Consider the following 23,713-nt stretch of genomic DNA (forward strand, 5'->3'; position numbering starts at 1 on the left):
CTCTGCAGGGGAGCCTCGGGCCGGCCCGTTGTTTGGGGGGGCGGGGGGGGGGGGGCTGGGTCAACCGGAGCCCCACGGGCACCAAGCCCCCCACCGAAGGAAGCCTTCAGGAAGGCGAGGCCGCTGCTCCTGAGCGGAGGTGACCGGCCTCTGCGAGGTCCTGGTTCTGGTCCTGGAGAACAGCGTCCGCTGCTGCTGGCCACCGCTCCCTGCAGGGGCACCGAGGGCCGCTGCGGACCTGGCAATGGCACACAGTGAGAGAGAGAGAGAGAGAGAGAGAGAGAGAGAGAGAGAGAGAGAGCCCTAGCCGGTTCGCTCAGTGGACGGAGCGTCGGCCTGCAGACTGAAGGGTCCCAGGTTCGATCCCAATCAGGGGCACGTGCCAGGTTAGGGGCTTGATCCCCAATCCCCAGTGGGGGGCGTGCAGGAGGCAGGCAATCAATGGTTCTCTCTCATCATTGATGTTTCTCTCTCCCTCTCCCTTCCTCTCTGAAATCAATAAAAACACATTTCAAAAAAAAAAAAAAGAGAGAGAGAGAGGCGAGGGATGGGGAAGGGGGAGGGAAAAAAGAATATGAAGAGATTGTCCAGGAGTGCCCAGGTGCCCAGCTGTGCTCCTTCCTGTGGCTCACGGGTTGGGAGCACCTGCGGGTTGGGAGCACCTGGGGGTTGGGTGCTCCTGGGGGTTGGGTGCTCCTGGAGGGTTGGGTGCTCCTGGGGGTTGGGTGCTCCTGGGGGTTGGGTGCTCCTGGAGGGTTGGGTGCTCCTGGGGGTTGGGTGCTCCTGGGGGGTTGGGTGTTCCTGGGGGGTTGGGTGTTCCTGGTGGTTGGATGCTCTCGGGGGGTTGGGTGCTCCTGGGGGGTTGGGAGCACCTGGGGGTTGGGTGTTCCTGGGGGGTTGGGTGTTCCTGGGGGATTGGGTGCAACTGGGGGGTTGGGTGCTCCTGGGGGTTGGGTGTTCCTGGGGGGTTGGGTGTTCCTGGGGGATTGGGTGCAACTGGGGGGTTGGGTGTTCCTGGTGGTTGGATGCTCTGGGGGGTTGGGTGTTCCTGGGGGGTTGGGAGCACCTGGGGGTTGGGTGCACCTGGGGGGTTGGATGCTCTCGGGGGGTTGGGTGCTCCTGGGGGGTTGGGAGCACCTGGAGCAGTCCTTCCCGGGGGGCGGGGCTGGAAGCCTTAGCACTCGGTGGACTGCCTGGGTGTCAGGGGGCCTCGCTGAGTCTATGAGCACGGCCGGGGGTGGGAGGGAAAACGTGCTCCCCTTTGCGCCCCATCTTTGCTCGCTCTGATTCAGGAACACATGCCCAACACCCTCCTGAAGGGTGTCCCCGCCCAGCTTCCCGCCCGTTTCCATCCAGTGAGACTGTGTCTCCTCGGCACGTTGGCCAAGGGGTGAGGAGCAGGAGCCGGGCCGAGGGTCAGCACCAGCTCAGACGCCTGGAGGGGCTCAAAGCCACCTGACGTCCTTCCCTCTCCCTGGAGCTGCCGAACCCCGGCCCCCACAGGTCAGGGCTCATCCTCGCGGGAAGATGGCGCGTGGACTATCGTCACAGGCCCATCGGCAGCTCTGCCTCTCGTCGCGAGCTCCCTGACAAACGTTTATTGAGTGCCTACTGCATGCCAGCTGGGGCCGCCACCGAGACCCCGAGAAGGGCCCGGCCTCGGGGACCGGGCCCCCGAATCTGCATTAGGGCCACGTGATCAGGGCCTTCGTCCTTCCTTGGCCCTGGGTGCTCGTTGTCAAAGGGTGACAACGTCTCCCTCTGCGGCTGAGGTCGGGTTTCAGAACAAGGAGTAGGGACGGTGAGATCGTGCCCGCTGCACAGCCAGCCCTGTCATGTAGGATCGGCCTCCAGGCCCCTGTGTGAGGCTGGGCCGCTTCCCACCCTCGTCCCCGGCCCAGTTCTGGGAGAGAAGCCTCAGGGGTCTGGCTGCCCCTCCTCCCCACCCCTCCTGGCCCCTCCTGACCCCTCCTGGCCCCTCCAGAGCTCCCCGAGCAGCTTCAGGTTTCATGCTGTTTACAATGAGCGCCCTGAACCCCGCACTCGGTCCAGTCCGGCAGGAAACTGGAAACAGCGTGGGAGGCTGCTGGACCGGCTGGGAGCGGAGTTACTGCCCAGTCAACACTTCTGATCAAAATACTTTACCCGACAACAAGGTGATTAAGATGTTTGTGCACAAAGGAAGTGCTGCTCACGGAAACTCCTGGGTCGGGGGTCCGATGGCTGTCTGACCTCTGCTTGTTGTTGACATTCGTCCTTCCCTCCCCACCCAGCCTGGGACCCGTCCACCCCGCCGACAGCTGGGCTCTGAGGATTTGATCCAGGTATGTGAAGGTAAAGTTAGCATTGCTACCAAACATTCCCACACATTCCCATACACAACATGCACACACACGCGTGCGCACACACATGCACACACACACATCTAGAGTACTCAGTTGAGCCACCATCCAAAAGTTAGGACCTAAACATTGTTGTTCCATTTTTAAGTTTAGGAACATTGGCAGCTTGTGGAAGCTGGAGCCAACGGCAACTGCCCCCACGTATCCAGTCCAGATGCTCCAGCGACAGTCCTGTCTTGGATCCCAAATTACAGATTTTTACTCTAAACTCCAGACCCCGGAATTCTTGAGCCCAGAGGGGAGGCGGACTTGGGAGAACATAGCCTCGTGTCCTTTCCTCCTTCTTCCCCAGGCAGGGCTCCCTGGCCCCAAGCCCACAGGCATCTGGGAGAAAGCTGTGGGCAGTCCTGTGGCATTGGGGGGGGGGGGGGGGGCGGGCACGCAGCGGAGGAAGAGCCTTCTCCCTGGCCCCTGCTCGAGCTGGGGGCTGGGGGCCCTTTTGACCTTTTCCCAAGCCCTCTGTGTTCAGGGACGATACCCAGGTCCCCACGGGGCTGTGCAGAGTAAGGAGCCGGCTCACACAGGCTACGAGCAGGTGCAAATGCAGATCACCAGCTAATTGTGCTGTGTTGTGCTGTGTGTTGTGTGCTGTGTGTTGTGCTGTGCTGTGTGCTGTGTTGCGTTGTGTTGCGTTGTGTGCTGTGTTGCGTTGCGTTGTGTGCTGTGTTGTGTACTGTGTTGTGTTGTGTGCTGTGCTGTGTTGTGCTGTGTGCTGTGTTGTGCTGTGTGCTGTGCTGTGTTGTGTTGTGTTGTGTGTTGCGTTGCGTTGTGTGCTGTGTTGTGTACTGTGTTGTGTTGTGTGCTGTGCTGTGTTGTGCTGTGTGTTGTGTTGTGCTGTGTGCTGTGTGTTGTGCTGTGTGCTGTGTTGTGTTGCGTTGTGTGCTGTGTTGTGTACTGTGTTGTGTTGTGTGCTGTGCTGTGTTGTGCTGTGTGCTGTGCTGTGTTGTGTTGTGTTGTGTGTTGTGTTGCGTTGTGTGCTGTATGTTGTGCTGTGTTGTGTGCTGTGTTGCGTTGTGTTGTGTGTTGTGTGTTGTGCTGTGCTGTGTTGTGTTGTGATGTGTGCTGTGCTGTGCTATGTTGTGTTGTGTGTTGTGCTGTGCTGTGTTGTGTTGTGTGCTGTGTGTTGTGCTGTGCTGTGTTGTGTTGTGTTGTGTGCTGTGTTGTGTGTGTTGTGTTGTGTGCTGTGTTGTGCTGTGTGTTGTGTGCTGTGTTGTGTTGTGTGTGTTGTGTTGTGTGTTGTGCTGTGTTGTGCTGTGTGCTGTGTGCTGTGTTGTGTTGTGTGTGTTGTGTTGTGTTGTGTGTGTTGTGCTGTGTTGTGCTGTGTTGTGTGCTGTGTTGTGTTGTGTGTGTTGTGTTGTGTTGTGTGTGTTGTGCTGTGTTGTGTTGTGCTGTGTGCTGTGCTGTGTTGTGTTGTGTTGTGTTGTGTGCTGTGTTGTGTGTGCTGTGCTGTGTTGTGTTGTGTTGTGTGCTGTGTTGTGTGTGCTGTGCTGTGCTGTGCTGTGTTGTGTTGTGTGTTGTGCTGTGTGCTGTGTTGTGTGTGCTGTGTGCTGTGTTGTGCTGTGTTGCCAACCACAGAGCCAGTTGAAGACGGCGTTGGCTAGGAGCCTTTGCACAACAGGCCGATGGGAAGGAAGGAGGGTTTGCCGACAGAACAAAATCCATCCTGAGCGTCGCACGGAGCTGTGTGGGACATGGTTCCTCCCACCCTCCTCCCCGGGCAGGAAGCTGGCTCTCTCTCCGACTCGGATTCCCACAGACCCTACGCCCCCTTTCGTCCTCCAAAGCTCAACTCCACCACCACCTCGTGGGGCCCTTCCTCGACTCCCCCCCCCACCGCCCCCGGCCCAGGCTGGTACCCCACAGCTCTTTTCCCTCTCCTTAAATGTGAATGAACCCCCTCAAAGGCGAGTGAAGGGCTGCAAATCTCTTTTTCTATCTTTATTGTTGAAAGTATGACAGATGCCCCCTTTTCCCCTATTGACCCCTCCTAGCCCGCCCCCACCCCAGGCTTCACCGCCCTATTGTCTGTGACCATGGCTTAAAGGTCTTTGGTGGATCCCTTCCCACTCCCCCACCCTCCCCCACCCTCCCTCTGAGATTCCGCACTCTGTTCCCTGCTTCCATGTCTCTGGATCTAGTTTGTTCGTCAGTGTTAATTTGTTCATTAGATTCCCCACATGAGTGAGACCCTGTGGCACTTGTCTTCTCTGACTGGCTTATCTCACTCAGACTCATGTAAAAAGCTGTGGCACCTTTACACCAAGGTTTGACAATCTAGCTGAGCCCTGTACAGCGCCTGGCGCAAAGCTCTCGTCATGAATGTGGGTGTTGTCATCAAAGACCGGAGTTGGGGGTGGAACAGGGGCGCTTGTTTCTCACGGCTCGGAGGCTGGAGGCCAGGACCGAGGTCCCAGAGGTTCGGCTCCTGGGGCTCCTTTCTGGCCCGCAGAAGCCCCCTTCTCCTGTGTCCTCATGGGGTGGAGACAGGAACGGAGCTCTCTGATGTCTCTTGTTTTCCTCGGTTCTCACCCGAGGATATGCTCGCTGATTTGAGAGAGAGGAAGGGAGAGAGAGAAACGTCGACTGGCTGCCTCCTGTACGTGTCCCAACCGGGGACCGAACCTGCAACCCAGGTATGTGCCCTGACTGGGAATCAGACCCATGACCTCTGCTGTACAAGATGAAGCTCCTATCACAGAGCCACAGCGACCAGGCCTGGGGTCCCACCCTGAGAGCCACACACGTGACCTCAGCTAAATCGAACCACTTCCCAGAGCCCCCTCCAAACACCATCACATCAGGGGTGAGGGCTGCACCGTGGAGTCCGGGGACAATCCAGTCCCCAGCAGGGCCATCCCGACCCGATGCAAGGGGGGTGGAGAGGGGGCGATGGGGGCTGCTGGCTCTGGTCGCACCTGCCTGCCCTCGGACAGGCCAGGGCCAGCAGCCCCCTCATTTCAGAAGCAGGTGCAGAGTCCTCAGCAGGCGCTAAACGGAGAGCGACCGAGGCAGGGTCTTGCTGTGAAGGGGCCCGTAGACCAGCCTGGGCTTCTAAACGGCTCCTCGGGCCCTGGCCCGGTGGCTCAGTGGGTTAGAGCGTCGTCCCCACACCACAAGCCTGCAGGTCCACCCCTGCTCCGGGCACAGCAAGAGGCACAGTGATGCATAAACAAGTAGAGCAGCAGATCGCTGCTTCTCCCCCCTCTGTCTCCAAAATCAACAAAGGCAAATAAGCAAATGGCCTCTTCTGCCTCCCGCCCAGCCAGCGGCTGTCCCTCAGTCTTCACCATGCGTGTCGCTCCGGGTAGCTGTTCCCGGGCATTTGCCTGTGTCTGCGTCGTGCCCACCCACCCGGCTGCGTTTCTGGGTTTGAGTGAGGTTCCTCCCTCCCAGCTCCTCCCTCCGGCTACACAGGACGCAGGGAAGGGGCTCCGACGGCCCTGACCACCCGGGGCCCTTCCCCTGCGGGGGGTCTGCAGTTCCAACCGCAGGGGCTGGGCGTGGACCCCGCCCGTGTCCCCACAGCCAGGGCACCTCCCTGGCGAGGCCTGGCCTCAGAGTGGCACCTGCCAGCAGCACCGGCCTGAGGGGAGGTCCAGACAGGGAGCCTCTCAAGCAGGGCACCGCGTGGGGGCCAGAGGGGGAACCCAACTCCCCAAGCCAGCCTCCCGGGCCCTTCTCGCCTGCACCCTCTCCTCTGCTGGCAGAGCCGCCCGGGCCTGGGAACAGGCTTGGAGGGGAACAGGCTGTTGGCAGAGCCGCCCGGGCCTGGGCAGCAGCCTCTGAAGGCACCCAGGCCACACATGCCTCGTCCGCTCAGGCTGCCCAAGTCCAGAGGCCGCGGAGCCTGCCTCGCGGGGGCGTCGGCTGGGTGCCTCTCGGTGCCAGGCGGGAGGATGTCGCATTCCTCCCGCGTCCCGGGTCCCGTCTCCACTGACTGTGACCACACGGAGGTCTTTCGGCGCCAAGCGAGGACTCTCCGTTGAGCCTTAGTCCGGTTGCTGTCTTTAAAATAGAGACAAATATCGCACGATCTCACTCAGGTGTGGAATCTAACGAACCAAATACACTGACGAACAAGAGGACCAGAGGTATGGATGCAGGGAACAGACTGACATGGGGGCGGGGGGAATTACCAGAGAACATGTGTGCACATATGCATGGCCCACGGACACAGACAGCGATGTGGTGAAGGCGGGGGCGGGGGGGGGGGGGGAGGGCTGGGGAGAGGGAGGGCAGGAGGGAAAGGGAGGACACCTGTAATCGTCTCCACAAAAAATCACAGAATCTACTGGACTCAACCTCCCACAGCATCTCGCGCGGCGACGGCCCTGTGTCCCCAGCGCCGGGAGGAATGCTGGATGTGCGGAGTCAGGACCAAACCAGGGCCCCAGGCCCACAGGGTGGCTGTCGCCCGAGACCTGTGAGCGGCACTCCCTCCCTCCCTCGCGGAGCCGCCGAGCCAGCGAGCAGAGGGGATGCTGTCGTGGTTACAAACCCGGGAGACCACGGGGCTCCGGAACCAGCCCCACACCACCCACCGGCCTCCAGAACCAGCCCCACCCCACCCACCGGGCTGTCAGAAGTCAGTTTGACGGACGGACGTCCCCGCGGGTCCTGGCCGCCGAAGTCACAGACCCTCAGCTCGAAGGCCCCGGGCAGGCAACGCTGCAACGCAGGCTTAAACGACCTCTCGGGAGGAAAACGACGACGGAAAAACCCATGACCGGCCGCAGAGAATCATGCGTGTGCCAGGAGGACGATCACCGCCTGGCCCGTCAGGGTTTCCATCATAAATGGGTCTGAACCTCGTGGAACGCGATCCTTCCGGCTGGAGTTCGCTGTGGGCAGGTTTCCAGCCCCAGGGGGGCGGACGGGGGCGGACGGGAGCAGAATGAGCAACACGGCTTTTGTTCTTCGGGTGCCCACTCAGCTGCAGTTAAGAGAACACAGCGGCCAACACCGCGGCCAGGATAAGGGAGGGTGTCACGGCGACCGCACGTGCTGGCGATGGTTTGTCTCTAACTTATGTTAAAAGATGGAGCGTTTCAGCCCCGCTGGCGTGGCTCAGGGGTTGATCCTCAACCTATGAGCCAGCAGGTCCCGGGTTTGATTCCCGGTCAGGGCACATGGCCGGGTTGTGGGCTTGATTCCCAGTGAGGGGTGTGCAGGAGGCAGCCGATCCATGATTCTCTCTCATCACTGTTTCTCTCCCTCCCTCCCTCCCTCCCTCCCTCTTCCTCTCTCTAAAAATCAATGAAAGCATATTCAGAATAAAAGGAATTTAGGGGTTGATACTTTTGCCAGGAAGCGGGGGGATTGAACTGAACCACGGAGCCCGGAGGACGAAGTCCAGGCTGAACTGGGGGGGGCGGGGGCAGCAGCCTCGGGATTCTGGCCTTTATTTCCAACAACCACCGCCCAGAGCTTAACCGGCTTCCCTTCGACGTGGGTTTGAAGCGCATGGCCTGTTCCTTCTTCTCCCACTTCATCTGCGACTCCCAGCTGCGAACGGCGGGTTCGGGGAAGGAGACCCACGTCGCCCTGACCGTGAGGCATCGGGGGCCACGGCCTTGCTGCCTCTCACAGTGGACGCTCTCCTCTGGCGGGCGGGGTGCCTGGGAGGCAGGCCTGGTGCTTTCAGACTGAGGCCAATGCCATCTCCCCAACCCCCTCCGCATCCAAATCAAAGCTGGGCTCCCTGCCCGGGCGCCGGCAGGTGGCGCTCTCGCCCCTCATCAGCCAGGCGGCCCAGCCTCCCATTGGAGGCTCCATCCTCACCTTTTTCGGCATCAGCCTGGGGGGGGTGGGGGGGGGGGTGGGGGGGGCGGGTGCTCAGGTGGCCGCTCTGGGTCACCTACATGCACACCGCGTGGCCCGGACCGCGGGACGCGCCAAAGGCCTGGCAGGGCGTATGGTACCTCCTGCATTTTCCCGGCAAATAGCCGACTGCCCTGGCTGAAGTCTGTCAGGAGCAGCTGGCATAGAACTTTCTCCTAAAAAAAAGCAAGAAAAGGTGACAGTCGTGTTTCTGGTTCAGGCTTCTGGCGCTCCTCTCCGTGTTTTCCTTCGTTCTCGGGGAGGCCTGCCCACAGTCAGTGGACCGTGATGCATTCATTTACTGAGAAAATTTCAATAAATAAACCACAGCGTGACCCCGTGTGCCCTGGCGAGGCCGCCGGTTCCCACGGGGAGCGCGGGGCTGTGTGGGGAACACTGTGTTCTCGTGAGAATTGTGTTGGAGTCGGAGATCCGGGCGCACCCGGCAGATTTACGGGGGACATGGGAGCCATCCTTGCGCCTGTCACTCGGGCGAATTCACTTCTTCGGCGTCTGTGGCCTCACTTAGTCGGGCAGCCGTGCACATCCTGCTGAATTTCTCAGCAGAGCCAAGCAGCTAACTGATTCCTTGAACTTTTCACTTTCCATTTTTATCCTCAAAAAAAGATGGGCAATTACCGCTCGCCTCCAGAAGAAAGTCCGGGGTCTCTGGGAAACATTCACGATTGGTCGGAAACGGGTCCCAGGGCCCCCGGTGCCCAGCGTAAACAGAGCGGCAGAGAACCTTTCCACAGCCCCACGCGCGTCTCTCGCTCCACTTAATCGTTTCTCCAAATCATCTTTTTTAAAGTGTTTTGCGAAGTGCCCGGTTAAAACTTCACTCATCCAAAAAAACTTGTTTACTGTCATGTAACCCGACTTGGAGAGCAGCCCAAACCCAGAATAGCTGTTTGTGCCGGTGAAGCGGGCAGGAAGCGCGCTAAACAAGGTCTCGCTGGGCCCGGTCCAGGGCCAGTCATTGTCTGCGTGAGCGGGTGAGGAAGGGGGCCGGGCCGGGGCCAGGGCCCGGGACCTCGGCTTCCACGCTGACCCCTTCGCCGCGGACCAGCGTGACTCCTGGGTGAGGGCCCAAAGTGCGGTAACTTCTCTGCGTCTAAATTTACTCCTTACACGGTGACTGTGATTTTCCAGCCGAACACTCGCTGTGGGAGGCGGAGCGTGTCGGGCGGCCACCGTGGTGGGGTCCGTTTCTTTTCACTTTCCTTTTCCACGTTTCGCTCCCAAGCTCCCAGGCACCCATTTCAGAAAAAAACACTCCTCCTGAAGCAAAGCAAGGAGGCGCCCTGGGGCGTGGGCAGCACCTCTCAGTGGCCCTGTCCTGGCTCAACTCTTCTCCGGGTCGTGGGGTCGGGCCTTCCTCCACGCAGCACAAGGAATAATCCATCGCCAATCATCCTCACCACAGCTCATCTCCTCTACGAGGGCCCCACGTGCCCGGATCTGTGCTGCATATTCTGGCATATGGTGCATATAGAGTGTGTTGGCACATTTGCTGCTTGGGAAACCTCTCGAAAGGAGGCCCTATCCTTTCTCCCCATTTCACAGACCAGGAGCTCAAGGCTCGGGGAGGGCGGTGATCCCACAGCAGACGCGGCTCGTCCCCTGGGGTGCCAGGCTCCTCAGGGCCAACCTCCGACCCAGGGGGGAGCAGACAGGAGCCCCGGCTGGGCCCTCAGGAAGCTGAGGGCTGGGGGCTGGGGGTGAGGCCAGGTCTCGGTGGTGCAGGGACGCTGCCCATCCTGTGCCCTCGGGGAAACACACCGCACACCTGTCAGGACCACCCGAACCTGGAACGCGGCAGCACCCAGCGCTGGCGAGGACGGGGCACAGCGGGAGCCCCACTCACCACGGGCCGGGGGGGGGGGGGGGCAGCAGGGCACAGCCACCTTGGGAGACAGCAGGGCCGTCTCTGACAAGTTAAACCTACCCTTACCCTGCAACCCAGCAATCCTGCATTAGTATTTATTCAAAGGAGTTGAAAAGCCGTGTCCACACAAAAACCTGCACGTGGCCCCGCCGGCGTGGCTCAGTGGTTGAGCGTCGAGCTATGAACCAGGAGGCCAGGGTTCGATTCCCTGTCAGGGCACGTGCCCCGGTTGTGGGCTCGACTCCCAGTGGGGGGCGTGCGGGAGGCAGCTGATGAGTGGTTCTCTCTCATCATTGATGTTTCTCTCTCTCTCTCTCCCTCTCCCTTCCCAATAAAAATATATTTAAAAAAAAACTAAAACCCTGCCCCTGGATGTTTATAGCAGCTTCCCCACAATGACAGGACTTGGAGCAACCAGACCTCCTCCAGCAGGGGACGCGCTGCTGCCCATGGAAGGTAGTTCTCGAGCGCAAAACGCCGCCGAGGAACCCGAATGCCTGTGACCAAGGGACGGAGGCCAATCCGAAAAGGCCACACACTGCCTGACGTCCTGGGACAGACAGACCTTGGGGACGGGACAGGGACAGGCAGGGGTGGCCACGGGGCGGGAGGGGCGAGCTCGCGGAGCCCGGAGGGTGTGTGTGGGGGAAACTGCTCCGTGTGGCCTGTGATGGCGGCCGTGGACGTGCGAAGCCTCTGCTCCTTCCTCTCCCTGTTGCTGTGAACCTAAAACTCTAAGAAAATAAAGTCAATTAGAGAAACGAACAAACAGAGAGGCCCTGGATCACCCCAGCGGCTCAGATAGGGGCCCTTTATCAGCCTGTAAACAAACCTAACTGACCAATCGGCTGGTGGCTGGGGGCCCACAGGGGATAGTGCTGGTCCCAGTCTATCTGAGGGGGACAGGGAGGAGGCCTGGGGGGCAGGGGGGCGGGGGAGGAGGCCTGGGGGGTGGGGGGGAGGAGGCCTGGGGGGCCGGGGGGGTCAGGGAGGAGGCCTGGGGGGACAGGGAGGAGGCCTGGGGGGTTGGGGGGGGGGCTGGGGAGGAGGCCTGGGGGGCAGGGGGGCGGGGGAGGAGGCCTGGGGGGCCGGGGGGCTGGGGAGGAGGCCTGGGGGGCAGGGGGGGCGGGGGAGGAGGCCTGGGGGGTAGGGGGAGGAGGCCTGGGGGGCCGGGGGGGTCAGGGAGGAGGCCTGGGGGGACAGGGAGGAGGCCTGGGGGGTTGGGGGGGGGGCTGGGGAGGAGGCCTGGGGGGCAGGGGGGCGGGGGAGGAGGCCTGAGGGGGAGGGGGACAAGCATTGGGACCAGGAGGCATGGCGGGGCCTGGACCAGGCCTACCTCTCAGAGGCCTTGCCCTGGGGTTTTGCTTGAGTGCCCCCCGCCCCCTTTTCTCTGAGAATTGCTAACAGCTTCGCTCCCTCCCCCTCCAGGCGAGCTGAGCCTGTGTTGATGCCAGGCCAAGGAAAATACCCAAGGTCATGCCCAGGAAAGTGCTGGGGAAACGTGTTGTCTTTAGCGAGAATCCGTAGGCGGCCTCTCCCGTTCTCCCGGAGGCTGAGGGCTCGAGGGACGATGTCCCTGCAGGACCACACTGTCCATCTCTGCGGGCTAGCAGGGGCGGGGGCGGGGGTGGGAGGGAAGGACAGACGGCCTGCAGGCCTCCTTCCGCTCTGCTGGGCGGTGCCAGCTGCCACCCACAGAGCAGAGCCTCCGAGCATGGGAGAGCGCTTGGCCTGCCCCTGGGACACCCTGCGGCCAGCCCGCCCTCCGAGGGGCCACCCAGGGCGGGGACGCGGGAATCAGAGGGAAACCTGGCTGCCCTCGTGTCTCTGACCGGCTCCCGCCTCCTCCACACCCAGCTGCAGCCGGGCCAGCGACCAAGGGGACACACAGGCCGTCGGAGGTCCGAGCTGGCCCAGTGCTGCCAGCCGGGCCTCGGGCCTCGGGGACCCCTGCCAGACAGACGGACGTGAGCTTCGCCCACCCCCCAGAGGACAGCGCCCATGCTTCACCCTCCTCCGCGCCCTCTACACCCACTGCGTCACCTGCTCACACGCCCAGCCTAGGCCTCCGCCCTCCCCGGTCAGGAAAGGCCCCGTCTGGTGGGTTCAGCTCCGCGCACCCCCCCCCCTCCCCCCCCGGCGCCGGCTGACGTCCCCCACGACCTGTGTGCCCGGCTCTCTGACCCACTGGGCTCACTCCCGCAGGTGGGGTGGCTGTCAGGGCCGCCTGCCTCACCGTGTCCCGGGTTTAAAGGCCCCCGGGGCCTGCGACCACAGGTCCACAGTCCACAGTCCGCAGCCACGGCCCGAGTTCCCCTCCCAAAGCCCAGCCCCCGAGGCCGGCGTCTGCGGGAGCTGCCCTGCCTGGGCTGGCAGTTAGGAAGATGGGCATCTGGGGAACTGGGAAGAGAGCTGGCGTGCGCCTGTGCTGAACAGTGAAGGGGGCACGGGCAGAGCAGCGGGCACAGCAGGCGAGGCTCAGAGACCTCCCGGCCCCTCCGTGTGCCCCCCTGTGTCTCCCTGTGTCCCCAGCAAAGCCGGCGGGGGCAGCGCGGGGGCCGCTGGCTTCGCAAAGCGTTTGGAGCTCAGTGAGGTCGTGGTGCCCTGGAAAACGGACAGGAGTGGAGACCCATCGCGTGGGGCGGGGCACGGAGCGGGGGGGGCGGGGGGCGCCCTGGGTTGAACTCCGTGAAGAGCAGAGGGCGGCCAGCACCTCCGGTGGCGTGGCGGGGCTTCTTCGGGACACGTGCGTGCCCGTCGCGCCCTCACTGCCACTCACACGCGTTGGGTCTGCTTTATCGCGATCAAACACTTAAAGAAATCGCCGCCGTTAGAGAAGGCCTGTGATGCTCTCCGACTCTGTTCTTTCGAAGGAAGAAAAGGGGCCCTATCGCCAGGCAATCTTCTCTGTTCTTGTTACTATCACATTTATCTTTTAAAATATATTTGTTCTGATTAGAGAGAGAGAGAGAGAGAGAGAGAGAGAAACATCAATGATGAGAGAGAAGCATTGATCGGCTGCCTCCTGCACGCCCCCTACAGGGGATGGAGCCCACAACCCGGGCCTGTGCCCTGACTGGGAATCGAACCGTGACCTCCTGGTTCATAGGTCGATGCTCAGCCCCTGAGCCCCGCCGGCCGGGCCAGCCTGGTGTTTTAGGGGGAATTCTATTGCAGGTGCTGCCCCCATCCGCCTCGGTCCTCCGGCCGGACCTGCCTGGGTACCCGCCCTGCCCTGTCCTCGCCCGGTGCCTGTGACGTGGGGACTGTGTTCCCGTGCCCGAGCCTCCACGCCGGGACTGCGGGACCTGGCAGGAGGGTGATCCAGAGGCAAGCGTGTGGTCTCGGCAGCCTTGCCCCCTCCACTCTCCCCTTGCCCCCCCCCCTTTCTACCTTCCTCTCTGAAATCAATAAAAATAGATTTTAAAAAAACACACCACACAGTCTGTGCTGAACAGTGTGTCTCGGCTGCTGCTGCGTGTGCCCTGATCACCCAGGTGGGGACGCCGAGGGCCCCGGCCAGCAGGACACCCCTCCCTCTGCATCGACCTCCCGCTCCAGTCCAGGGGGACGCATCCCCCGTTTTCCCTCCCGTCTCCCTGGGAAAGGCCGGGCCGGCCAAGTCTGCGAATGTCACTAAGGGGGACCAGCTCACAAACACTGAATAAACAGCAGGAAGGGGTGCTGCAGCCTGGCACGGGGACACCGAGTGGGGGCGACGGGAGGTCATTAAGGAAGAGGAAGCGTGGGCGCCTCGCGGAGCAAGCTTCCTGCCGGCCGGGCCCTGGGACACGCAGGGCTCGCTCCCCCCCCAGCCCCACCCCCCACCCCACCAGGCCGGGGCTGCCACCTGGCTGAGGGGACTCGGGCTGCCTCCCCCTCCACCCCAAAGTGGCCCAGCAGCCAGGAGCCCGGGGGCGGGGGGCAAGTCCAAGATCACAGGAGGAGAGGAAGAGGCTGAGGGGTCCAGGGCCAGGCCGGCGTGCAGCGTGGAGGTCACCTGTGCGTCCAGAGGCCCAGGCAGGAGTGGGGGGTGATCCCCAGACCGGCCCTGCGGGGTCCTGGGGGCTCAGCCGGGGCAGGGCAGGAAGAGGAGGGAGAGTCCACACAGCCCCCTTCCCCTCTGCCTGCGGGGAGCCTGGGCGGTGGCTTTTACCTCCTGAGGAAGAAAGCAGGCCACTTCCTGAAGCACAGCAGGTGAACCTCACCAGGCCAGCGCGAGGCGCCATCTGCCCTCACCAGGCCATGCGGACACTACTGGCTGAAGTGCCCGTCATGGAGCAGGGACAGACCCAGGGACCCCTCCGCCGGCCACTCTCACCCCGGGCGGCGTGACCCCCCCCCCCCCCCCCCCGCCCCCAACGCCGCCCGAGAGAGAAATCTGCTCACGGATGCTGTGTTTGTCGCCCCTGGCTTTGTCCTGGCTTTAGGTCCATGAGCTAACGTAGTTTTTAGGAAAGAAAGCATTGTTTCTCAATTGCAACTTCAGTCGTGAGCTCTCCATGACGGCTACGAAAAGGATGCATGCCCGGGAGAGGCCTGGCGGTGAGCAGGCAGCGTGGCTCTGTGATCGAATGTCGACCTCTGAACCAGGAGGTCACGGTTCCGTCCTGGTCGGGGCACAGGCCCGGGTTGCGGGCTCCATCCCCAGTGTGGGGCGTGCAGGAGGCAGCCGACCCATGATTCTCCCTCATCATTGATGTTTCTATCTCTCGCCCTCTCCCTTTCTCTCTGGAATCAATAAAAATATATTTAAAAAAGAAAGACACACAACAGCCCAGGTGTGGGAGCCAGGCAGGGGCCCACCCACGGAGGAATGGCGAGCAGGGGTGGGCCGGAGGGAGCCTGAGGAAGGAAGGGACTTGACAACACGACAGCCCTGCGGACACGTGCGGAGTGAGGTCAGCAGTCACAGGAGGACACACACTGGGCGATTCCTCTTCTGGGGGACCAACAGCCGCCAACTGCATAGAGATAGGAAGTGGGATGGTGGGCGCAGGGCTGGGGGGCGGGAGGGAGGATTTCATGGGACAGAGTTTCCGTCTGGGAAGATGAGAAAGTTCCAGAGCAGGTGGCGGCAGCGACAACACTGTGAACGGAATTAAGGCCCCTGAAGTTTCACATAAAAAGTTATTATGACCCTGGCCGGTGTGGCTCAGTGGATAGAGCTTCCGCCTGCGGACTGAAGGGTCCCAGGTTTGATTCCCAGTCAGGGCACATGCCCAGGTTCCGGCTCGCTCCCCGTAGGGGGCGTGCCGGGGTCAGCTGATCCAAGATTCTCTCTCATCATTAATGTTCCTATCTCTCTCCCTCTCCCTCTCCCTTCCTCTCTGAAATCAATAAACATGTATTTAAATAAACAAGTAATAAAACGGTGGTTAAGCAGGTGACGCACACGGAGGCTTGTATGTTTTATGTCGTTTCAGGCAGTTAGAACCCACTCAGCAGCCTTCAGTCACCACCCCCGGGGCCCAGCTCACCCCCCGGCAGTGTCCCTCAATCGCACAGAAACAGCTTTCAACGTGCAAGAGCTAGATCGACTTTTCTGCAGGTTTTGCACCTGCAGCCTCTAGAGCAGCGGTTCTCAACCTGTGGGTCGCGACCCCTTCGGGAGTCGAACGACCCTTTCACAGGGGTCACCTAAGACCTCAGAAAACACATATATAATTACATGCTATTTTTGTGATGAATCACTATGCTTTAATGATGTTCAATGTGTAACAATGAAATTGGGGGTCACCACAACATGAGGAACGGTATTAAGGGTCGGGCATTAGGAAGGTGGAGAACCACTGCTCTAGAAGCTTCCGTCCTACAGCCTCTGACCCCACAGCTTCGGGCCCCTAGTCCCGCCTGCAGGGGGCTCTCTGCTTTGCAACTTCCCAGCCAGGAGGTGGAGCCAGAGACAAAGGTGGGGGGGGTGTGTGTGACTTGGCCAGCACGCCGGCCCCATCCTACAAGGAAACACGCCTTCCTGCCACTTGCTCTCATTCCTCGCCGCGCCCCCCCCCCCCCCCCCCCCCCCCGCTGCACACGGGGCTCCTGTTCATGGTCTCTCCCACTCCGCCTGCTTCCCCAACACCCTGCTGGGCACCGACTACCACGTACAGTGATCTGGAACAAGAATGTTTGACTTGAGTCGTTTTTAAAAATATATGTTTACTGATGTCTGAGAGGAAGGGAGAGGGAGACAGAAACATTCATGATGAGAGAGAATCACGGATTGGCTGCCTCCTGCACGCCCCCCACTGGGGGTGGCAACCGCGGCCCAGGCTTGTGCCCTGACCCGGAATCGAACCTGACCTCCTGGTTCCAAGGTCGATGCTCAGCCTGAGCCCCGTGGCCGGGCTCCCCGACGTCACGAGTGAGCACACACTCCGCTCAGACAGAAGGTCCCGCCTGGTGGCGCCGCGTGTGCAGAGCCCAGGATGCAGGACAGACTCTGACCGAGGCCCGTCCTTCCCGAGCCCCAGCCCCGGCCGCGTGGGAGGCCCCCACGATACCAGAGCCCCCCGCCCGGAGCCGTGGCCGCCAGGAAACCCTCGTTCTGTTCGATGCACTTTCCCGGGTCGGCGGGGTCACACCTGCTGGAGGCCGCCCCCCAGGCAGGACTAGGAAATGCCCATCACGGGACACGAGGCTTCCACGCTGTGGTTTTCCATGTCGGTGGGAACCCCGCTCGGGGCTGTGGCCGCCATGGAGAGACCGGAACACGGCCTGTGACCTGGCGGGTGGGGGGGCGTCCTCGAGGGGCTGAGGGCGTGGGCTCCCGCCCGCCCCTGTCCCCGGGGAGGCCAAGGGGACACCACGCCCCACAGCTGTAAATTTCCTTTCGTCCATTTGCTTGTTTACATTTGGGGAAACATTTTTTGTGTGTGTGGGTGTTTTTTTTAATGAAAAAACCAAGCCAAAAAGAAAGAGAAAATGGTTCCTTTTTTTAGCCTGAAGATGAGAGGTTCCCATTCACAGAAAAGTTTACACCGATGTCCCCAGACGTCTGAGCGAGGGACACTGACTTCAGGTGACCGTAAGCTTTACCCAGCTGGGGTCAGGGGTCGGGGCCGTTTCCTCCGGGTCTCAGGGTCTGGCAGCCTGAAGGCGGGTGCTAGGAGGCCCCGACACTGCTCCTCGCCCCTCGACGCTCACCACTGAGCCACCGGCCGGGCTGCTCTGCTGGCCGTCATGTGTAACCCAGGCCTGACACTTAGCCGCTGCAGGTTTACTGTCCCAGGCGCCGTCGCGGCCCCGAGCGGCCTCAGCGAACCGCCCGTCTGCTGCCTGGTGGACGTGTGCACTGGCCTGCGACCCCCAACCCTGGAGAGAAGCCACGTCCCTGTGGGCAGGGGTGGCTCAGAAAAGACAGGAGAAGGGAGGCTGGGTCGGGCGGAGATGCTCAGAAGGACGAGGCAAAGAGCCAAACACAGGCCTGCCGGGGGCGGGTGGGGAGTGCGGAGCCAGAGTTAGTGTCCTAGGAGCCGGGCCCCCCCGAGGGTGAAAGTGGGCGACATGGGGCACCCCAACCCGAGCCACTCAAACTTGGGAACAGCTCAGGCCACTGACACCCGAAGGCCAGGTGCGCCCGGCTCCCCACGCCCTTCCCTCCACGCAGGCGCTCTCTCCCCGGGGGGAGGGGGGCCTGCACCTGTTGGAAGCGGGCTTCCACCCCCGCCCGCCCGGGACACCTGCTGCCCCAGGAGGGCCTCCCACCGGACACGCGGGGCCAGTGCGGACAAGGCCGGTCATAAATCTGTTGGTGCCGCGGTGCCTCATCTGCTGGCAGAGAGCTGGCCCCTGTCCCCCGCCCCTCACCCCGCGGACACTGTTTCCGGGCTCGCTGCCCTGGCTCGCGGCGTCAGGGGCTGAGCCCGAGCTGGCCAGGGGCTGTGACTCCCACATCCTCTGCCGTCACCCTGGGAGCCGCAGGAAGCGAGTCCCAGGAAAACAGGAAGCCTGGAGGCTGGCAGACCGGGACGCCTGGGATGGTCTCGCCCAGCAGGAGGCGCTCCCTCGGCCCTCAGAGAGCTCACCTGCTCTCCTCGGTTCTGCGAGAAAGACACTAAATTTCAATAGCAAACCCTTCCCACGGCCTGGTGTCCTGGCAGCTCCTGAGGTCACCTGCTACAGAGCCTTCTCGCACTGCTGCCCCTGGACCACAGGGCACGGAAGAGGGGCCTCCGTCAGCAGCGGGTGTGCATGACCTGGGGCCAGCAGACCCTCCGAGAACAACCCTGCCGGGCGGCCCACCCTGAGGACGCACTGCTTCCTTCGCAGGCACAGCTCGTGCGGCTCTGGCAACGCCACGGCCGGGCCTGAGGGCCGTTGTGGGACCTGAGGCTGGAAGTCGTGGATGGGGCATCGGCAGGCCCTGGGCTGGAGGCCCTCCTGGTTCACAGACGCCCTCCCCCTGGCCTCACTGGGAGCAGAGGTAGCACCGGTCCCTTCTCTCTTTTATTTTTTAGAAATATTTTTATTGGTTTCAGAGAGGAAGGGAGAGGGAGAGAGAGACATCCATGATGAGAGAACATGCCCCCCACTGGGGATCGAGCCCACACCCGGGCACATGCCCCACCCGGAACTGAACCGTGACCTCCTGGGCACAGGAGTTTCTGGGTCCCTCTCAGACCCACTGACTCAGTCTCTGGAGGGGGGCCTGGGAGATTTAACACCCAGAGGTGGGGGCCCACGAACCCCCTCCGCTCCCTTGCCAGCTGGGCCCTTCTCCTTCTCGGAGGGAGCGAACCCCCATCCCACAGCCCTGTACTCACAGCCTCTCCCCCTCCCCTCCCCCCCCAACACCGTCTCAGTGGGGTTAGGGCTGCACCACATGGACCTCGGGGCGCAGGATTCCGGGGCCAGGCTCAGGCACTGGACGCTGGGGGGTAGGGGCCCATGTCCATTCTCTGGACCGAAGACCTCTGCTGCCCCTGGACCACAGGGCGCGGAAGAGGGGCCTCCATCAGCAGCGGGTGTGCATGACCTGGGGCCAGCAGACCCTCCGAGAACAGAGGCTGGGCTGGCTGGGCACCAGGCAGGTTCGGGGTCACGGAGGAGACCCTCGGGGCTCCCCTGGCCTTCACTGCCTCAGGCCCCAGCTCCTCCTCACGACCTACACAGACATGCCTGGGCCATAGAGAACGGGGCACTCCGCCCACGCGAGGCAGCGCTTCACCGGGGGGTCACCTGCGGCCAATACAGAGCCAGCTGCTTGCTCACTCTGTTCCTCACACACGCAAACCCACCCTGGCAGGAGCTGGCCCGGAGGGCACCCCACGCCAGGGAGGCCGCAGCCGAGGTGCACTGAGGAACATGGATGCCACGGCCTGGGCCCCCCCCCCCCCCCGGGCGTCGGGCTGTCCCAGCCACCGTCCCCGCAAGGACACTGGGTGACCAGGAGGGACAGGAGGAAGCAGGGTCTGCACCAGGAGCCGGCAGAGGGGGCGTGGCCCTGCTCTTGCACCTGCCGCAGGTGGTCACGCCCGGCCACCTGCCCTGTGAGCAGAGTCCACAGATTCCCAGCTCAGCGGGGGCTGCTTTTCTGTTTGTTCATTTTTAAGTAATTTATACTCTTTTTAAAAAATATGTTTTTAATATATTTGTATTGATTTCAGAAAGAGGCAGGGAGAGGAGAGAGAAACATCCACGGTGAGAGAGAATCGTTGACAGGCTGCCTCCTGCACGCCCCACCCTGGGGATGGAGCCCGCAACCCGGGCACGTGCCCCGGCAGGAATCGAACCGTGACCTCCTGGTTCCAAGGTCCAGGCAGTGTGTGGCAGCATCTCCTTCTGGGACAGCTCTGCGGCCCTGGCGCACCTTCTCCAGGTCAGAGACTCAGTGGTCCCAGCTGTAAAGTGGGAGCAGCGACCCTACTTTACAAAGTTGTGTGGATGAAATGAACCTGAGCTGTCTGCTGCTGCTATCGCTAAAATGCAGCTCAAGCAAAGCCCGGTTTCTCCCTGGGGTGTGGACTGCAGGTGTCACCTGGGCAGACGTGGCCCCCTGGGTGGCAGACTCTGGGAATGTGAGGAAGTGGCCGCTGGGTCACAGCCAGTCCAAGGGCTGCTCCACAGCCAGGGCAGAAGCCCCAGCAATGGGCTGAGCACCACTGAGCAGACAGGCGGGCGCGCGGTTCCCACAGGCTGCCCGGAGGCAGGGCAGGGCTCTGACCGCGAGAAGCGTAGGCAGTGGCGGGTGGTGTGTGTCCCGAGGAGGCCGTCCTGCGGGGCGGGAGCAGGGACCCGGGTGCGGCGGATGGCCCTCTGTCCGGGTCTCTGGGAGCGTCAAGGCGTGGACCTGAGTTGTCCTCCTGGTGGCCTCACCACATCCTGTCCCCTGCTGAGGCGTCTTTGGAGGCGGCGGCCACCAGCAGGTGGCAGAAGCCGGGTTTGCTGCTCACTCTCCTGTCCACAGGCCGGACTTGAATTCCCTGCTTTTCACCCCAAAGTCGAATGACACTCCACGGCCCACGGAGGATACGGGGAGAAGGTAACATTTAACTCTGAAGCCAAAGGTGTTGCTCCCGCCCGCCTACTTCTTTTTAGTTGGATTTATTGGGGTGACGTTGGTTAATGAAATCACATAGGGAGCTCCAGGGTCCCCCCTCCCCAAGCCCAACAAGGACCCGGACAACAGGGGTGGCAAGGGCGGGGTTGGGTCCTGTGGGCGGGGTCCCCTGCAGGGTGGGGCGGGGTCTTGGTCAGGCTCCCACACTTGTTTCCTCCCTCTCTGGGCCTGAAGGGCAAAGGTCAGGCCTCTCTGAAGGCCCAGCGGGGTCTGACGATGGGACACTTGGGGACTCCCATCCGCCTCCCGGCCTCCTGACCTGGGTGTGAGGCCTGAGTGACAGGAAATGAGAAAGGCCTGCTGTTCTTTAGGGAGCTTTTCCGTGAACAGGGACATGGCTGATGTTTTGAGAACGGTGTCCACTGTGTATGCAAAGCACTTTAATTAAAGACGCGGTGCCGCCCTGGCCTAGCTGATGGTGAGCACGCGTGAACATGCACACGGATGGCTTCTACACGGTGTGAGGGGCGGCACGGGGCACGTATGGGAGTTAAGGAACACGGGAGAGTCACCTGCATCAAGTCTTCAGAGAGGTCGCCCAGATCCTGGACTCAACATTAAAGATTCGGAGAGAGGAACTCAGCATCGTCCGAGAAATCCTTACCACAGATGGTAAATTATTATTATTTTTCAAAGAACAGTTTGATACTTTAGAGAGAGGAAGGTAAAGGGAGAGAAACATTGATGAGAGAGAAACATCCATTGGTGCCTCCCACACACCTCTCTCCGGGGATGGAGCCCGAAACCCAGGCATGTGCCCTTGACCAGGAATCGACTGGCAACCTTTCGTGCTTGGGGTGACGCCCAGCTGAGCCACACCCGCCAGGACACAGGCCTGTATTTTTACACAGATCTGCATGTACACACACGTTTCAGCTACACGGAATCATCTTCATCTGCCATATTGTTTTATGCTGTGCTTCCAACAATCACATCAGGATCTGGTCACTGGAGTTCAAACTGGCTGAGGTCCCAGAGACCAGGTTCTCACCTGGTCTCCACCTGTGGGCACAGCGACCAGGGCTGTGATCGATACGGAGCCGCCTTCAGAGAAGACAACTAAACAAAACACCAGCGCCTGGGCTCCTGTTTGTGAACTTGGAAACCCTAAGAAAAAACAAGAAGCCCTAACTGGTTTGGCTCAGTGGCTAGAGCGTTGGCCTGCAGACTGAAGGGTCCCAGGTTCGATTCCGGCCAAGGGCATGTGCCTTGGTTGCGGGCACATCCCCAGTAGGAGGTATGCAGGAGGCAGCCGATTGGTGTTTCTCTCGTCGATATTCCTAACTCTCTATCCCTCTCCCTTCCTCTCTGTAAAAAACTCAATAGAATATATTTAAAAACAACAACAACAAGCCCGCAGAGCAGCGTGAGGCAGCGCACGGTGCGCGGCCGGAGCCAGCAGGTCTCCGGTTGAGTCAGCGTCAGGTACTGTTTCCTGGCCGTGCGGCCTTGCCTCCACCAGCAGTTTCGGATGATCCTATCAACTCATAACTTTCCTACCACGTGTTAAATGTTGAATAAATACTATTACAAGCTGTTTATGTTTTCAAATAATCTGACTTCAGACTGCACAGTTAAAACAACTGACTTAGGCCTCCCATGGATGTTTAACCCGGCGTTGTGATGACAGGACAGGTACAGCCTGAGTGAGGCTGGCCATGCTGTGTGCCCGCCCTGTCACCTGGGAGACCAGGTCTGTGCAGTACAAATGCGCAGGGTTGGGCAAAAGTAGGCTTACAGCTGCATGGACGGTGACACCAAGGCGATAAAGCGACTGTAATAACATAACCTGCACTTCTGTCCCAACATCTGTAAGCCAACTGCCCACCCAGTGCTGTCAGACACAAGGCAATTACCTTTGCCAGCAGCCACACTATGGCGCGTACACAGTGGAATCATGTCAATATCTTACTGAGCAGAATAGACTCCTATTGTCACAGATGTCCTCAATGTCCAGGTGATAAACTGCTGCACATTCTGTTTTGGGCTAATCCTTACAAACCTTGTGCAGCGGACACCTAGAGCACATTTCACAATTCAAGGGCCCTGGAGCCCTGGGACTGAGCCACCCCCAGGGCAGTGCCGGTGAGAAGGCGGGGTCACTCACGCGTCTAAGAGGCAAACTGGGCCGGGCAGTGCCCGCGCTGGGGCAGGGGCTGTCGGAAGCCGATGATGGCAGCGGGAGAGGACCAGGGAGTGGACTTACCTGGAGAGGGGGAGGGTATCTGAAGGGTCCCTGTGCATCAGGCCGGGGCTGGGAGGTGCCGGGAAACGCAGTACGGGAAAGCCTGCGGTCCGGGCGGAAGTGACCCACGGCCTGGCCGGTTGCGCATGCACGGCCTCAAGGCCAAGCCCCGTTGAGGCCCCATCGCTGGTTTTATGTTTGACTGGAGCCACCGTCAGTAATAAACCGGACCAGGAAATGAGTGGCACCTTGGGGGTCGGCAACACCGAGCAGGAGGGGCCTCGCCCTGGGCTAGTTCTGACCGGAATCCTTTACTGGAGAAGCGATGAACCAAAGGACTTACAGACCTACATGCGCCGCCCACGCAGGCGACAGGGAGGCAAAGACCTGGGGAGAGGGGGACGGCTGGGAGGAGGGGAGGGGGGGACGGGAGGTGTCTGTGATACTATCAGCCATAAAAATACGTTTACAATGAAATAAAGTTCTTTACTCATCTCAACTTCTAGAAACAGAGGGCGGAGAGGCAGAGACAGCAGCACCCGACCACGCACAGGCGAGGCACACGGGCAGAGCTCGCACGGATTCAACAGACTTTATTCCCTGTCACAGCGTCACGTGCCAAGTGAAACCGACAGCCCAGACACCTAAGCAGTGACAGCGCTAGTGCCGGCGGAGCCTGCTGGCGGCCACATGGGCGAGGATTTGCGCTGACTTACAATGAAAGACATGGGGGGGGGACGAAGTCCTAGGGCAGCCGCGCAGCCACCCAGCGTGAGACTGGGATTCCCGGGGGCGGCGGGGTGGGGGGGGGTGGCGGGGGCAGAGGGGTGTGAGCGGAGGGGTCCTGCCACTGTCTC

Source organism: Myotis yumanensis, unplaced genomic scaffold, assembly GCF_028538775.1.
Source record: "Myotis yumanensis isolate MYYU_CA2020_CCGP unplaced genomic scaffold, mMyoYum1.0.hap1 SCAF_3, whole genome shotgun sequence".
Classification (NCBI taxonomy): Eukaryota; Metazoa; Chordata; class Mammalia; order Chiroptera; family Vespertilionidae; genus Myotis; species Myotis yumanensis.